The 17,091-nt window shown below is 45.5% G+C and overlaps 1 non-coding gene across 1 annotated transcript; it reads left to right on the forward strand.

The window, feature by feature from the left end:
- The first annotated feature begins 1,619 nt into the window (after window positions 1-1,619).
- LOC132542192 (small nucleolar RNA U3) lies at window positions 1,620-1,835 on the forward strand. Its single transcript, XR_009553305.1, has one exon. It is a non-coding gene; the product is annotated as a small nucleolar RNA U3 (small nucleolar RNA).
- Window positions 1,836-17,091: the final 15,256 nt, after the last annotated feature.

Below are 17,091 nucleotides of genomic sequence, written 5' to 3' on the forward strand. Positions count from 1 at the left end.
AGAGGGAGTCGGGCGGTAGCACAGTGGGTTAAGCGCAGGTGGCTCAAAGCTCAAAGACCAGGGTAAGGATCCCGGTTGGAGCCCCTGGCTCTCCACCTGCAGGGGAGTCTCTTCACGGGCGGTGAAGCAGGTCTGCAGGTGTCTATCTTTCTCTCCCCCTGTCTGTCTTCCCCTCCTCTCTCCATTTCTCTCTGTCCTATCCAACAACAATGACATCAATAACAACAATAATAACTACAACAATAAAACAAGGGCAACAAAAGGGAAGGAATAAATATTTAATAATGATGATGATGATGATAATAATAATAAAGACAGAGCTGAACAGTGCTCTGGTTTAAAAAAAAATTGCAGGCTTGTGCCAAGCAGTGGTGCACCTGGCTGAGTGCACACATCACAGTGCGAAAGACCTGGGTTCAAGCCCCTGGTCCCCACCTGCAGGGAGAGGAGCATCATGAGCTGTGAGACAGGTCTACCTGTATCTCTCTGTCTTTCTCCCTCTCTATCTTCCCCGTCCCTCTTGATTTCTCTCTGCTTCTACCAAATAAAAATAAAATATTTTTTAAAAATTCAAATAAAGTCCAGTTTAATATATATATATATGGTATGGATCAACTTTCCAACATCCAAGTTCAGTGGAGAAGCCAGAACTCCCACCTTCTGCATCCCATAAAGAAGTTTGGCCCAAGGACATAGGATAGATAGCCTAATGCTTATGCAAATGGACTTTCATGCCTGAGGCTCCAAAATCCCAGGTTCAATCCCACACATGACCATAGGCCAGAGCTGAGCAGTTCTCTAGTATCAACAACAATTTTTTTTTTTTGGTCCATATACCCAGAAGCGTATATGTTAGAGGAAGATGACCAGAGGGCTCTGGACTCCAATTCCTGGAGACAGAAGGGGGATAAAAGAGAAATAAAAAGAAAAAGAAGAAAAGGAAGGACACTCAGAAATAGTTGGTGTAGGATGGGGGAGACAGCATAATGCTTATGCAAACAGACTTTCATGCCTGAGGCTCCTAAGTCCCAGGTTCAATCCCCCACACCACCATAAGCCAGAGCTGAGCAGTGCTTTGCTGTATCTCCCTCTCTCTTTCTCTCTCTGCATCTCTCTCAAAAATAAAATTAATTTAAAAAAATTTAAAAAAAATAGTTGGTGTAGGTCAGAGGTAGATAGCATAATGGTTATACAAAGAGACTCTCATGCCTGAGGTTCCAAAGTCCCAGGTTCAATCCCCTGTACCACCATAAGCCAGAGCTGAGCAGTGCTCTGGCAACAAAAACAAAAAAAAAGAAGAAGAAGAAGAAGAAAAGGAAGAAGAAAGAAAGGAAGGAAAGAAGGAAGGAAGGAAGGAAGGAAGGAAGAAAAGAAATAGTAGGTGTGACTTAGAAAGGAAGAGAAGGCAGGACCATAGAGAAAAATGGGTGAGTCTATACATAAACATAGATGCAGGGGAGGGGCAGAGCATAATTATGCAAAGAGACTTTCATGCCTGAGGCTCTCAATTCCCAAATTCAATCCCCCATACTGCCATAAGCCAGAGCTGAGCAGTGCTCTGGTTAAAAAAATAAATATAAATAAATAATAAATATAGATAGATAATTATAGAAATAATAAATACTATACTTTCAGGGATCATTTCTATAGTTTCTTACTAGAGAAGTTCCTCTGAATGTGTAGGGCACCCGAACCCACGAGGAGGAGATATAGCATTCTCTTCTGAGCGTGAAGTTGGCTCTAGGTATTGCTTCTCGCAACTGCCTTTTGCTATTGATGATCGTTCTGCTCCCCTTATATGGAGGGCTAGAGGGAGAGAATGCCTTCTGAGTGGAAAAAAAAAAAAAAAAAAGAAATAATAGTCAACCCATATCTGTGACCTTGGGAGAACTACTGCAGGTTCCAATGGATAGAATGGGGACTCAGAACTCTGGTGGTGGGAAAGGTGTGGAATTATACCCCAGGTCCCTTATAATTTTGAAAGTCAACATTAAGTCCCTAACAGAAATCAGGGGCCATGTGGTGGCACACCTGGTTAAGCACACACATTACAGTTCAAGCCCCCAGTACCCACATGCAAGGGGAAAGCTTTACGGGGGGATGAAGCAGGGATGCAGGTGTCTCTCTATCTCTTTCTCTATCTCCTCCACTCTTAATGCCTCTCTGTCTCTATCCTATAATTAATAAATAAAGCATTAAAAATAATATAATGAGGGACTTCCAGAGGCGGAGCTACGAGCAGCAGATCACTTTCTCTCCTCTCCTCTCCTCTCCCAGATCAACTAGGAATACCAAAGGAGACCACCCGGGACCGAAACAAGACAGGACTAGAATGACCACAGGAACCCAGTAAATCACCAGTGAGTACAAACACGTGTGGCTGGTGACAGAGAGGAGAGAGGGGCCTAAGGAGAAATTAAGTGACTGCTAACAGTTCAGCAGTTTATCAGTTGAGACACCACCTCCAGTCTGCTCCACCAACAAGGGAACAGCTTAAGGGAGGAGAGGAATCCCCAGAGACTCACGAAGTGCAACTCTGAGTCTCCATTGCTACTGCCCTCAGAATATGGAGCAGTGGCAGGGAGGGACACCAGGGGACAGAGATCTAACCAGGAAACTCAGGAGAAGACCTATACCTCAGTGGCATAGCTGAGGGGCTGTGAAAGTCTCTTTGCATAACCACTGAATTATCTCTGCCACACCCTGCTTTATCTCTTGGTCAGGAGTCAGTGATTAAGCTAAGAAGCCTATTGATAGTTTAAAAGCCCTCAGGCTCCCATGGCCTACAGGGAAGAAAAAAAAAAGAGGCTTTTAAACCACTGAGCTCCAACTCAGGGATTGAAAAAACTGTTAACTTCCACCACTGTAAACCCTTTGATTAACTTACTTAGACACAAGTCAATACAGGCAATAGTGATCAATAATTTGAAAAGTACTGATACAGGGAACTCATAACATAATATATAAAATGGTTAAAACAACAAGAAAAAATATTGGAGACTCGAACCAGGACAAGAGTCCAGCTAAAAGTCCTCCAAGGGTGAAGCACAAAACAACGAGTTCAACATCCAAACATTAGCTAAGGAAATAATAACAGGAGTGAGTAAAGAATTTGAAAAAAATTGTAATCAGAAATGCAGGAACAACAAATGAGAATATGGAAGAAAATTCTAATTATCTCATGGTTACTAGAGAGCTGAAAACTGAAATTGCTGAGCTAAGAATGCAACTAGCTGAACAAGCTAAAACAGTATCAGAGAAGGGTAACAAAACAGATTAACTCCAGAAAGCAGTAGAGGGCAGAGAGAATAGAATCTATGAGGCTGAAGACAGAATTAACAAGATTGAGGATGAATTAGAGACAACTATAAAAGAAGTAAGAGATCTCAAAAACAGATTAAGAGATGCTGAAAACAACAACAGAGTCCTATGGGATGACTTCAAAAGAAACAATATACGCATTATTGGCTTACCAGAGAAAGAAACAGAAGGAGAGGAAGAAAGCATTCTCCAGGCCATAATAGCTGAAAATTTCTATAGTCTAGACAACATCAAAGACATAAAGATTCAAGAAGCCCAGAGGGTCCCAAACAGACCTAAAGACACCAAGACATGTCATACCTAGAATGGAAAGGAATAAGGATAAAGAAAGGATCCTCAAGGCTGCAAGAGAAAAACAAAGAGTCACCTACAAAGGAAAACCCATAAGATTAGCAGCAGACTTCTCCATACAAACACTACAGGACAGAAGAGAATGGCAAGATATCTATCGAGTGCTCAATGAGAAAGGCTTTCAGCCAAGAATACTATATCCTGCTAGACTGTCATTCAGACTAGATGGAAGCATCAAAACCTTCTCAGAAAAGCAACAGTTGAAGGAAGCAACCATCACCAAGCCTGCCCTGAAAGAAGTTCTGAAAGAAGTCTCCTATAAACAATCAGACCACCACAATTAGGACATATATCAAAACACTCTAAAACTCTACAAGAATGGCGTTAAAATATCTTCAATCTTTGATATCAATAAATCAGTGGCCTGAATTCACCTGTTAAAAGACACAGAGTAGGAAGATGGATCAGAAAACACAACCCAACAATATGCTGTCTACAGGAAACCCACCTAACTCAACAAGACAAACACAGACTTAAAGTGAAAGGATAGAAAACTATCATACAAGCCAATGGCCCACAAAAAAGGGCAGGAACAGCTATTATCATATCTGACATGACAGATTTTAAAATAGATAAGATTAAAAAAGATAGGAATGGACACTACTTAATGCTCAGAGGATCAGTCAATCAAGAGGACTTAACAATTATTAACATCAATGCACCCAATGAGAAGCCATCTAAATACATCAAACTTCTACTGAAAGAGCTACAGCAATATATTAACAGTAACACAATCATAGTAGGGGACTTCAACACCCCACTCTCTCAACTTGACAGATCATCCAAGCAGAAAATCAATAAAGACATAAGGGAGCTAAATGAAGAGATAGATAAACTAGAACTATTGGACATTTTCAGTCATTCATCCCAAGAAACTGGAATACACATTTTACTCAAATCCACATGGGTCATTCTCAAGGACAGACCATATGTTAGGCCACAAAGACAGCATCAGCCAATTCAAGACCACTGAAACCATCCCAAGCATCTTCTCAGACCACAGTGGAATTAAACTAACACTTAACAATCAACAAAAGATTAGTAACAGTGCCAAAATGTGGAAGCTCAACAGTACACTTCTTAACAACTTCTGGGTCAAAGAGGAAATCAAGGAAGAAATCAAAATGTTTCGAGAGTTCAATGAAAATGAAGACACAAGCTATCAAAATATTTGGGACACAGCTAAAGCAGTCCTAAGAGGGAAGTTCATAGCTATACAAGCACACATTAGGAAACAAGAAAAGGCACAAATAAACAGCCTGATTGCACATCTTAAAGACCTAGAAGAAGAACAACAAAGGAATCCTAAAGCAACCAGGACAGAAATCACTAAAGTTAGGGCAGAAATAAATAACATTGAGAATAGGAAAACCATACAAAAGATCAATGAAAGTAAATGTTGGTTCTTCGAAAGAGTAAACAAAATCGACAAGCCTTTAGCCAGACTCACAAAACAAAAAAGAGAGAAAACCCAAATAAATCGGATAGTAAATGAAAGAGGAGATATCACAACAGACACTGCAGAAATTCAACATATCATGCGAGGCCTCTATGAACAACTATATGCCACCAAGCTAGAGAACCTGGAAGAAATGAATGATTTCCTATATACCTACCAACTTCCAAAACTAAGTAAAGAGGAAGTGGATAACATGAACAGGCCCATCACAGCTAATGAAATTGAAACAGTTATCAAAAATCTCCCCAAAAATAAAAGTCCTGGACCAGATGGTTTTACAAATGAATTCTACAAAACTTTCAAAGAAGAACTAATACCTCTACTTTGAAAAGTCTTGCAGAATATTGAAGACACTGGAATACTCCCTGCTTCTATGAAGCCAACATCACCCTGATACCAAAAGCAGACAGGGACACAACCAAAAAAGAAAACTACAGACCAGTATCTCTGATGAACATAGATGCAAAAATATTGAACAAAATTCTAGCCAACCGGATACAGCAGTATATCAAAAAGATTGTTCATCATGACCAAGTGGGGTTTATCCCAGGCATGCAAGGTTGATTTAATATACGTAAATCAATCAATGTGATCCACCACATCAACAAAAGCAAGACCAAAAACCACAGGGTCATATCAATAGATGCAGAGAAAGCCTTTGAAAAAATACAACATCCCTTTATGATCAAAACTCTACAAAAAATGGGAATAGATGGAAAATTCCTCAAGATAGTGGAGTCTATATATAGCAAACCTACAGCCAACATAATACTCAATGGTGAAAAACTGGAAGCATTTCCACTCAGATCAGGTACTAGACAGGGCTGCCCTCTGTCACCATTACTGTTCAACATAGTGTTGGAAGTTCTTGCCATAGCAATCAGGCAGGAGCAAGGAATTAAAGGCATACAGATTGGAAGAGAAGAAGTCAAACTCTCCTTATTTGCAGATGACATGATAGTATACATGGAAAAACCTAAGGAATCCAGCAAGAAGCTTTTGGAAATCATCAGGCAATACAGTAAGGTGTCAGGCTATAAAATTAACATTCAAAAGTCAGTGGCATTCCTCTATGCAAACACGAAGTTAGAAGAAATTGAAATCCAGAAATCAATTCCTTTTACTATAGCAACAAAAACAATAAAATATCTAGGAGTAAACCTAGCCAAAGAAGTGAAAGACTTGTATACTGAAAATTATGAGTCACTACTCAAAGAAATTGAAAAAGACACAAAGAAGTGGAAAGATATTCCATGTTCATGGGTTGGAAGAATTAACATCATCAAAATGAATATATTACCCAGAGCCATCTACAAATTTAATGCTATCCCCATCAAGATCACAAGCACATTTTTTAGAAGAATAGAATAAATGCTACAAATGCTTATCTGGAACCAGAAAAGACCTAGAATTGCCAAAACAATCTTGAGAAAAAAGAACAGAACCGGAGGCATCACACTCCCAGATCTCAAACTGTATTATAGGGCCATTGTCATCAAAACTGCTTGGTACTGGAACATGAACAGACACACTGACCAGTGGAATAGAATTGAGAGCCCAGAAATGAGGCCCCACACCTATGGACATCTAATCTTTGACAAAGGGGCCCACACTATTACATGGGGAAAGCAGAGTCTCTTCAACAAATGGTGTTGGAAACAATGGGTTGAAACATGCAGAAGAATGAAACTGAATCACTGTATTTCACCAAATACAAAAGTCAATTCCAAGTGGATCAAGGACTTGGATGTTAGACCACAAACTATCAAATACTTAGAGGAAAATATTGGTAGAACTCTTTTCCGCATAAATTTTAAAGACATTTTCAATGAAATGAATCCAATTACAAAGAAGACGAAGGCAAGTATAAACCTATGGGACTACATCAAATTAAAAAGCTTCTTCACAGCAAAAGAAACCACTACCCAAACCAAGAGACCCCTCACAGAATGGGTGAAGATCTTTACATGCCATACACCAGATAAGAGTTTAATAACCAACATATATAAAGAGCTTGCCAGACTCAATAACAAGACAACAAATAGGGAGTCGGGCTGTAGCGCAGCGGGTTAAGCGCAGGTGGCGCAAAGCACAAGGACTGGCATAAGGATCCCGGTTCGAACCCCGGTTCCCCACCTGCAGGGTAGTCGCTTCACAGGTCGTAAAGCAGGTCTGCAGGTGTCTATCTTTCTCTCCTCCTCTCTGTCTTCCCCTCCTCTCTCCATTTCTCTCTGTCCTATCCAACAATGACAACTACAACAATAAAACAACAAGGGCAACAAAAGGGAATAAATAAATAAAATAAAATATTAAAAAAAAAAAAAAGACAACAAATAACCCCATCCAAAAATGGGGGGAGGACATGGACAGAATATTCACCACAGAAGAGATCCAAAAGGCTGAGAAATACATGAAAAAATGCTCCAAGTCTCTGATTGTCAGAGAAATGCAAATCAAGACAACAACGAGATACCACTTCACTCCTGTGAGAATGTCATACATCAGAAAAGGTAACAGCAGCAAATGCTGGAGAGGGTGTGGGGTCAAAGGAACCCTCCTACACTGCTGGTGGGAATGTCAGTTGGTCCAACCTCTGTGGAGAACAGTCTGGAGAACTCTCAGAAGGCTAGAAATGGACCTACCCTATGACCCTGCAATTCCTCTCCTGGGGATATATCTTAAGGAACCCAACACATCCATCCAAAAAGATCTGTGTACACATATGTTCTTGGCAGCACAATTTGTAATAGCCAAAACCTGGAAGCAACCCAGGTGTCCAACAACACATGAGTGGCTGAGCAAGTTGTGGTCTAGATACACAATGGAATAGTACTCAGCTGTAAAAAATGATGACTTCACCATTTTCAGCCGATCTTGGATGGACCTTGAAAAAATCATGTTGAGTGAAATAAGTCAGAAACAGAAGGATGAATATGGGATGATCTCACTCTCAGGCAGAAGTTGAAAAACAAGATTAGAAAAGAAAACACAAGTAGAACCTGTAATGGAATTGGCGTATTGCACCAAAGTAAAAGACTCTGGGGTGGGTGGGTTGGTAGAATACAGGTCCATGAAGGGCAATAAATGACATAGTGGGGGTTGTATTGTTAAATGGGAATCTGGGGAATGTTATGCATGTACAAACTGTTGTATTTACTGTTGAATGTAAAACATTAATTCCCCAATAAAGAAATAAATTATAAAAAATAATAATAATAATAATATAATGAAAAAAATTTTAAAGGAGGCATAAAAAGATGCAGCAGGCTCTCCTGTATGTACGATGTGTGTCATCTTGTACATATTAAATGTCCCGATCAGATCTCCGCACCTGCTGACACGTACAGAAATCTGAAGCCGTGGCCTAGACTGGGGACTAGCAGACGGAGCAGACTGAGCCCTGGGGATGTCCGCAGCCCCAGAGCCAGGAAGGAGACAGTGGCAGCCACACTGACTGACTTATGAGGCCGTGTGTGTGTGTGTGTGTGTGTGTGTGTGTGTGTGTGTGTGTGGTGGGGGAATGAACGTTTGGAAGCGTCTAACACAGTCCCTGCAGCAGCCCTAACTCCTCTCTGCTCTGTGTCCCAAGGGTGACCACCAGGGTTCTCTGGGCTCAGCCCCTACAGGGACCTGGAGAGACTGACAGCCTCAGCCCCCCTCAGTCAGGCCGCCCTCCAGATAGCCCAGCTGCCTGGGGTCACTCACTGGGAGGGCACCTGTTTTGTCATGAACACAACCAACCCAAGCTCAAGGCAGGCCCCTGTCCCACTGGAGGAAGCCTTGGTGCTGTGATATCCTCTTTTTAATTTAATGAGAGAGATACAAAGAGAGAGAGAGATAAAATCCAGAGCCCAGCTCAGCTCTAGCTCATGATGATGCTAGTGTCTGAACCTGGGACCTCAGAGCCTCAGGCATGAGAGTCTTCTACAGAAACATTTCGCTGTCTGCCCAGCCCCAGTGCTGTGATATCTCTCCCTCTCTCCTTCTTCTTCTTCTTCTTCTTCTTCTTCTTCTTCTTCTTCTTCTTCTTCTTCTTCTTCTTCTTCTTCTTCTTCTTTTGCCTCCAGGTTGTTGCTGGTGCTCAGTGCCTACACTATGAATCCACTGCTCCTGGAGACTATTTTTCTCATTGTGCTGCCCTTGTTGTGCTTGTTGTAGTTGTTATTGTTGTCCTAGATGTTGTTGTTGTTGGATAGGACAGAGAGAAATCAAGAGAGGAGGGGAAGACAGAGAGGGGGAGAGAAAGACACCTGCAGACCTGCTTCACCGCCTGTGAAGCGACTCCCCTGCAGGTGGGGAGCCGGGGGCTCGAACTGGGATCCTTACGCCGGTCCATGCGCTTTGCACGTGTGTTTAACCCGCTGTGCTACTGCCCAGATTTCTCCCTCTCTCCTTCTATCTCTGTCACTTCCTTCCTGAATATAAAAGTCTACCTGGAGTGGTGAAGCCCCAGTGACAACAAAAAAAAGAGAAAGAGAGAGAAAAGAAGAGAAGGGAAGGGAAGGGAAGGGAAGGGAAGGGAAGGGAAGGGAAGGGAAGGGAAGGGAAGGGAAGGGAAGGGAAGGGAAGGGAAGGGAAGGGAAGGGAATGGAAGAGGTCCAGGAGGTGGCACAGTGGATAAAGCACTGGACTCTCAAGCATGAGGTCCTGAGTTCAGTTTCCAGCAGCACATACACCGGAGTGATGTCTGGTTCTTTCTCGCTCTCTTCCTATCTTTCTCATTAATAAATAAATAAATGAATGGGGTGTCATCCCTCCGGCACATGTGATACAGGGCTTTGAACTGGAGACTTCATGTGTGAAAGTCCAGCACTCTGCCCCCTGCACCGCCTCCCTGGGCATTATCACCTTTAACATAAGAGACCTGCCCACACTCTGCCCTCCTGACCCCCAGAGGGGATCCTCTGAGACCCAAGCCCCCACCGTTGATGACGGAGGCTGCTGTCACTCACACCCAGGACACTCTCAAGCCCTGTGATTTATGGGCTTTCATTTCCCCAGCCCCACGGTCCTGCCCCCCTCCCACTCTGCTCTGTCAGGGTGTTTATCTCCTCCACCAGCCACGGCCCCTCGCCCCCCTCCCCGGTTTTTAATTTGAAGCATCCGTCTGGAGTCGCCTGAGCTGGGGCGTGTGGGTCGGGAATGTATGGCCATCCTGACAGCTTATCGATTTCCTCTCCGGCTGCATAATGCGAGATGCAGAGGAGTCCACAGGCTGGGCCCCTGTCCCTGGCACCAGGGCTGGCGTCCCTTCCTCTCTCGCTCCAGCCTCCCCTGGCCCGGGGCACATGCTGATATATGGGACCCTGCCCGGCCCTTCTTCTGCTCGAGATGGATCCTCTGCACACCCCAGTCCCGTCCCACCCCCCTCAGTTTTATTTTTCCCCACATCGAGGGTGGGGGTGTGTCGCCTCTCTGTCCTTTTCGCTCTCTGTCCTTAGCTGCAGCTCCCCAAGAGAGGAGATGGTGGGGGGAGGCGGGGGTGGGGTTCAGAGGCGTCATCTGTCAACACTGGTTCATCTACTGGAGAACACTGGGGGGAGAGGGGCTGCTCTCCACCACGGTCAGGCTCAGTAGTAGGCCTGGGCTTTGCCTCTCCCTCTTCTCTAGATTCTCCCAGGCAGGTCCGCAGGCTCTGCATCAGTGCCCCCACTGCCTTCACACAGACTGAGCCTCCAAGATGCCAGTTACACTTGTTCAAGATCTCCTGGGGCCAAGACGAGATTTGAACTCAACAACACCCATCTCCAGGGATGGCTTTCTTCCAACATGACTATTAGCTCGTCCAGGAAGTCCTCCTGGATTGGCACCACTGAGTCTGATGGCTCCTTTGTTTCAGCACCCCTGGAGGGAATGGTTGGGCTGTGACCAGCTTGGACGGCTAATTGGGTTCCCTGGCCTGAGCTCTTAGAGGTGCCCCCTGAGCCCACCCGGGCCCTGGATCAGTGCCACAGCCTCAGTAAGAGATGCCTGAGGCCTCGCCGCAGTCCCCGGCAGGTAGAGGAGTCAGGGAGAGGGACACAGGGGACCTGACCTCTGTCTCACGGAGATGCTATGAGTGCTGCTGTGACAGGTTGCTCAGTACATGGCCCACAGAAGGGGTGCTCTCAAAACGAGGTGAGCCCACTACAGCACCCAGGACCTGCGTGCAGGAGAGGGCCTCTGAGGAGGGTGAGGGGGGCCACTGAGGGACCCTTCTTCCTCCCCGCCCCCCAAAGGCATTCCAACCTGCCTGGCAGTGTTCCTCAGGGCTCTGAACATCCCTGCCCCATCCCTCCACCACCAGCCAGCAGAGCCCCAAGCAGAACAGGAGGGAGGGCACTAGACCCACGGACAACCTGGGAAAAAAGGTGCCTGGATCTGTGCCCATGATTAGTGTGAGATTTGATGGCAGTGGTACAGACTCTGAATGAGCCTGGCCACAGGCACAGAGCAGGCTCCAGAGATCCTGTCGGATTTGTCCTGCTAACCCAGCAGCAGTCAACCAGAAGCAATGTGGGCGGGTGAGACAGCATAATGGCTCTGCAGAAAGGCTTTCTTGCCAGAAGCTCTGAGGTCTCAGGTTCAATCCCCAGCACCACCATAAACCAAAGTTGAACAGTGCTCCAGTTAAAATTTTTTTTAATTAAAAAATAGTAAAATAAATAAAGAAAAAGATAAGGAGTAATGAAGTGGGTGAGGGAGAGATAGTTATGCAAAAGACTCCCCTGCCGGAGGCTCCAAGGTCCCAGAGGACATCTGGAGTGTGCCCCTCACCCCAGGGGAAATGCTTGGTGAGGGTTCAGCACCTGGTGGGAGGAGGCCAGGGCCCTGGTCCCTGAGAAAAGAAGCTGCTCCCAAGACCACCAGCTTGGGAAGCTCAGTCCCTGGCTGGCTGCTCAGCTGAGGAGGTGCTAATCCTCCGGTCCCTTTGGGGGCACTGGACCACTGATAGGCTCATTGGGGGCTGGAGGAGGGGACTCCCCATGGGACCAGCCCCCCAACCCCCCCACCCCGCCAGCACCTACCCTGGCCAGCATCCTGCCTCCTTCTGGGTGTGCCCCCAGAGTCGGCGCTGGTTTAAAGACCAGAGGACCAGTTTTGGGGATGCGGGGGTAGATAGCACAATGGTTATACAAAAAGACTCTCATGCCTGAGGCTCCAAAGTCCCAGGTTCAATCCCCCACACCACCATAAACTGGAGTTGAACAGTGCTCTGGTTAAAAAAAAAAAAAAAAAAAAATTCAGCCAACAGCCAAACAGCCAGAGGCACTGGACTCTTCAGGGGACCTCGTGGAAATTAAATGAGACTTAGAGTAGCTCATCAGGGAGGGAATGCTGTACAAATATTAATTGCAATTTGTCTAAGTCCTCTCAGCCTGAGCTCTCAGATTCTGGGGCTGAAAGGAGCTGCAGTCACAGCCCTGGCGCCCCCTTGTGGTCACTGAAGAATATTCCCCTCAAATTCCAGGAGTCCGCAGAGAAATTGAAAGGGCAGAGAAACACCTGCAGACTTGCTTCACTACTTGTGAAGTGTCCCTCCTGCAGGTGGGGAGCAGGGGCTCGAACCTGGGTCCTGGAGCCTTGTAATGTGTGTGCTTAACCGTCCAGTCCCTTGCATGTTTGTTCCCAGAGCACTGTTCAGCTCTCGTGTGGGGGATTGAACCGGGACTTTGGAGCCTCAGGCATGAGGGTCTCTTTGAAAAACCACTACACGATCAACCCCATGCCCCCTTTTGTTTGTTTTTTACCAGAGCGCTGTACAGGGGATTGAACCATTAGGGTCTCTTTGCATAATCATTATGTTTTCCTGTCCGTGTTCCACCCACCCCCTTGTTTGTTTTTTCCCATAGCTCTGCTCAGCTCTGGTTTATGGGAGGAGGGGAAGATTGAACTGGGAAACCTCAAAGTCTCAGTCATGAGAGTCTCTTTGAAAACCTGTTACGCCGTCTACCCCCACCTGAGAAAGAATACTTCTTTGAACTTTCCCCTCCCTCCCAATCATGGTGAAACCCAGGCTGAGCATCTTTCTGGGAGGTGGTGTGTGTGTGTGTGTGTCTGTCTGTCCTTGAGACTCAGCCTCAAGTGAGAGGACTTCAGGAAGGAGCAGGAGCTGCCCTGGCCAAGGGGCTGGGGCAGAGTGTGTAAGAATGGGCGTCAAGCAAAACACACAGGAGAGAATTAACCAACATCTCTTGTCCTGGGAGTCGGGGAGTCTCACAAAATCCTCTCATTGCACAAGAGAGCACTTTACAAGGAGGAGCCTTACGCTACTTCTGTAAGCACAGACACACCTGGGTGTGCACAGAGGGAAAGTTTATTGACTTGACGTGAAGGTCTGCAGGGTGGGGTGTAGTAGGGAACCCCAACTGCCTGAGCCCTGAGGATAGAGGCCAGCTCTAAAGCTCTTCCTTTTTTTTTATTTTTAAATTCTTTTTTATATTTATTTATTTATTTGCTTTTTGTTCCCTTGTTTTTATTATTGTTGCAGTTGTTGTTATTGATGTCATCATTGTTGAATAGGACAGAGAGAAATGGAGAGAGGAGGGGAAGACAGAGAGGGGGAGAGAAAGACAGACACCTGCAGACCTGCTTCACCTCCTGTGAAGTGACTCCCCTGCAGATGGGGAGCCAGGGGCTCGAACTGGAATCCTAACCCCGGTCCTTGCGCTTTGTGCCACGTGCGCTTAACCTCTGCGCTACCACCCGACTCCCTATTTTTAAATTCTTTACTTATTTGATAGAGACAGCTAGAAATTGAGAGGGAAGGGGAGATAGAGTGGGAGAGGGAGGGCCAGGCAGTGGTGCATCTGGTTAAGCGCACACACTACAGTGTGCAAGGACTCGGCTTCAAGCTCCTGGTCCCCACCTGCAGGGGGAAACTTTCATGAGTGGTGAAGTAGGGCTGCAGGTGTCTCTCTGTCTCTCTCCCTCTCTATCTCCTCCACCTCTCTCAATTTCTCTCTGTCTCTATAATAAATAAATAAATAATGTTAAAGAGTGGGGGGTGGGCGGTAGTACAGTGTGTTAAGTGCACATGGTACAAAGCCTAAGGACCCCTGTTCGAGCCCCGGGCTTCCTACCTGAAGGGGGGTCGCTTCCCAAGCAGTGAAGCAGGTCTGCAGGTGTCTGTCTTTCTCTTCCCCTCTCTGTCTTCCCTTCCTTTCTTAAGGAAAGGAAGGGAAGACATCCTATCCAACAACAAGGGCAACAAAATGGGAAAAAAATGGCATCCAGCATCAGTGGATTCATAGTGCAGGCACCAAGCCCCAGCAATAACCCTGGAGGCAATAAATAAATAAATTTTAAAAGAGAGAGTAGTCCAGGAGGTAGTACAGTGGCTAAGGCACTAGACTCTCAGGCATGAGGTCCTGAGTTCAATCCCCAACAGTACATGTACCAGAGTGATGCCTGGTTCTTTCTCTCTCTCATCTTTCTCATTAATAAATAAATAAAATCTTTAAAAAATGAGAGGGGTGGGAGAGGAAGGGGAGAGGGGCAGGGGTAGATAGCATAATAATTATGCAAACAAGACTCTCATGTCTGAGGCTCCAAAGTCCCAGGTTCAATCCCCTACCACCACCACCATAAGCGAGAGCTGAGTAGTGCTCTGGTAAAAAAAAAAAAAAGAAAAGAAAAGAAAAAAAGTATTGTTTCTCTTTCAGGTAGATGCTGTGTGATAATCTGCTGTACATCCTGTAGTGCACTTATTCCATTTGAGGGGAACAACTATAATAAAATTTAGCGGGAGTCGGGCTGTAGCGCAGGTGGCGCAAAGCACAAGGACCGGCATAAGGATCCCGGTTCGAACCCCGGCTCCTCACCTGCAGGGGAGTTGCTTCATAAGTGGTGAAGCAGGTCTGCAAGTGTCTGTCTTTCTCTCCCCTCTCTGTCTTCCCCTCCTCTCTCCATTTCTCTCTGTCCTATCCAACAACGACAACAATGATAATAACTACAAGAATAAAACAACAAGGGCAACAAAAGGGAATAAATAAATATAAAAAAAAATTTTTTTAAATAAAAAATAAAATGTAGCATTGGTAGAAAGGTTAAAGATAAAACTTAAGTGGAGAATCAGAGTGCGATCAATCAACACCAGCTTCCCGGAGCCAGCCTGAAAGGAGTAAACTCAGCTGAGAATATGACAAGTACAGGACCCAAAACAGGAGGGAGCAAAGGGGCCAGGGGCGTGTTGCCTTCCTGGGGCTGTTCTGGGCTGCAGCTTCCTGGAAAAGGTCTAGGGTCCTGGACGGGGTGACCGGCCACAGCTCTGAACCGCAGACGCTGCTTATCCCCACTGGTGAGAGTGGGCTAAGAGTCAGAACTTCTGCCTCAGCTTTGCCTGGTGACCACAGAGGTGGCTGGGTGAAGCCATTAGCGCAGGGACCAAGTAAATGTCAGTAATGAAAATATTAACTTGGGGGCCGGTGGTAGCACAGCAGGTTAAGCACACAGGGCGCAAAGCACAAGGACCAGCGTATAAATCCCAGTTTGAGCCCCCGGCCTCCCCACCTGCAGGGGAGTCACTTCACAGGCGGTGAAGCAGGTCTGCAGGTGTCTATCTTTCTCTCCCCCTCTCTGTCTTCCCCTCCTCTCTCCATTTCTCTCTGTCCTATCCAACACCAATGACAGTAATAACAATAATAATAATAATAACAACAACAAGCCAGGGCAACAAAGGGGAAAAAATAACCACCAGGAGCAGTGGATTTGCACCAGAAATAACCCTGGAGACAAAAAAAAAAAAAAGAAAGAAAGAAAGAAAGAAAAGAAAAAGAAAATATTAACTTGCTTTAATAAAAAAAATTATGAGAGAGGAGGTAGGGCCTAGTGGTGTCGCACCTGATTAAGCACACATGTTACAAGGCACAAGGACACAAGTTCAAGCCCCTGTTCCCTCCTGCAGGGGGAAGCTCCAGGAGTCCTGAAGCAGGGCTGCAGGTGTCTCTCTGTTCCTCTTCCTTTCTATCTCCCTCTTCTATCTTGGTTTCCGCTGTCTCTATCCAATAAATAAAAAAGATAACTGGTCCAGGAAGTGGCACAGTGGATAAAGCATTAGACTCTCAAGCATGAGGTCCCGAGTTCAATCCCCAGCAGCGCATGTACCAGAGTGATGCCTGGTTCTTTCTCTCTCTCCTCCTATTTTCTCATTAATAAAATAAATAAAGTATTTAAAATAAATAAATGTAATAAGATTAAGAGAGAGAAAAGAGGAGGAGAGAGAGAGTCAGAGCATCACTGTAACACATGCAATGCCAGGGATCAAAGTTGGACTCCAGGCTTCAGAGTCTACCACATCCCCCAAACCACATACTAACTTGCTTTTATTCACATCAATCCTTAAAGGAAATAAAAGCAGCAAGTGGGAGAACCCCACTAACTGGAAGGAGGAGAGCAGGAGGGCGCTGCCCACAACAGATCAGACTTTGGTGGGAAAGCAGCCCAGGAGGAAACGGGAGGTGCCGCTGGAGACAGGTTCTTAAACCTACAAGGGGACTAGGCAGTGGTGCGTCTGACTGAGTGCACACTTGCAGGGGGTGGGGGCAGGGGGTCTGCAGGAGTGCTGCAGGTCTCTCTCTCTCTCTCTCTCTCTCCATATATATATATATATATATATATGGAGAGAGAGAGAATTGATTGACCTTACTTTTTTAATTATCTTTATTTATTGGATAGAGACTATCAGAAATTGAGAGGGAAGGAGGAGATAGAGAGGGAGAGAGACAGAGAGACACCTGCAGCCCTGCTTCACCATTTGCAAAGCTTCCCCTCTGTGAGTGGGGACCAGGGTCTTGCCCATTGTTATATGTGTGTTTGACCAGGTGCACCACCATCCACCTAACCCCCCCCGTGTGTGTGTGTGTGTGTGTGTGTGTGTGTGTGTGTGTGTGTGTGTGTGTGTGTGCGCGTGTGTATCTAACCCTTGGTTTAAAAACAAAGTATATATTATGAACCCTTTCTGTTAAATGAGCTAAGTCTGC

This window comes from Erinaceus europaeus, chromosome 12, assembly GCF_950295315.1.
Source record: "Erinaceus europaeus chromosome 12, mEriEur2.1, whole genome shotgun sequence".
Classification (NCBI taxonomy): Eukaryota; Metazoa; Chordata; class Mammalia; order Eulipotyphla; family Erinaceidae; genus Erinaceus; species Erinaceus europaeus.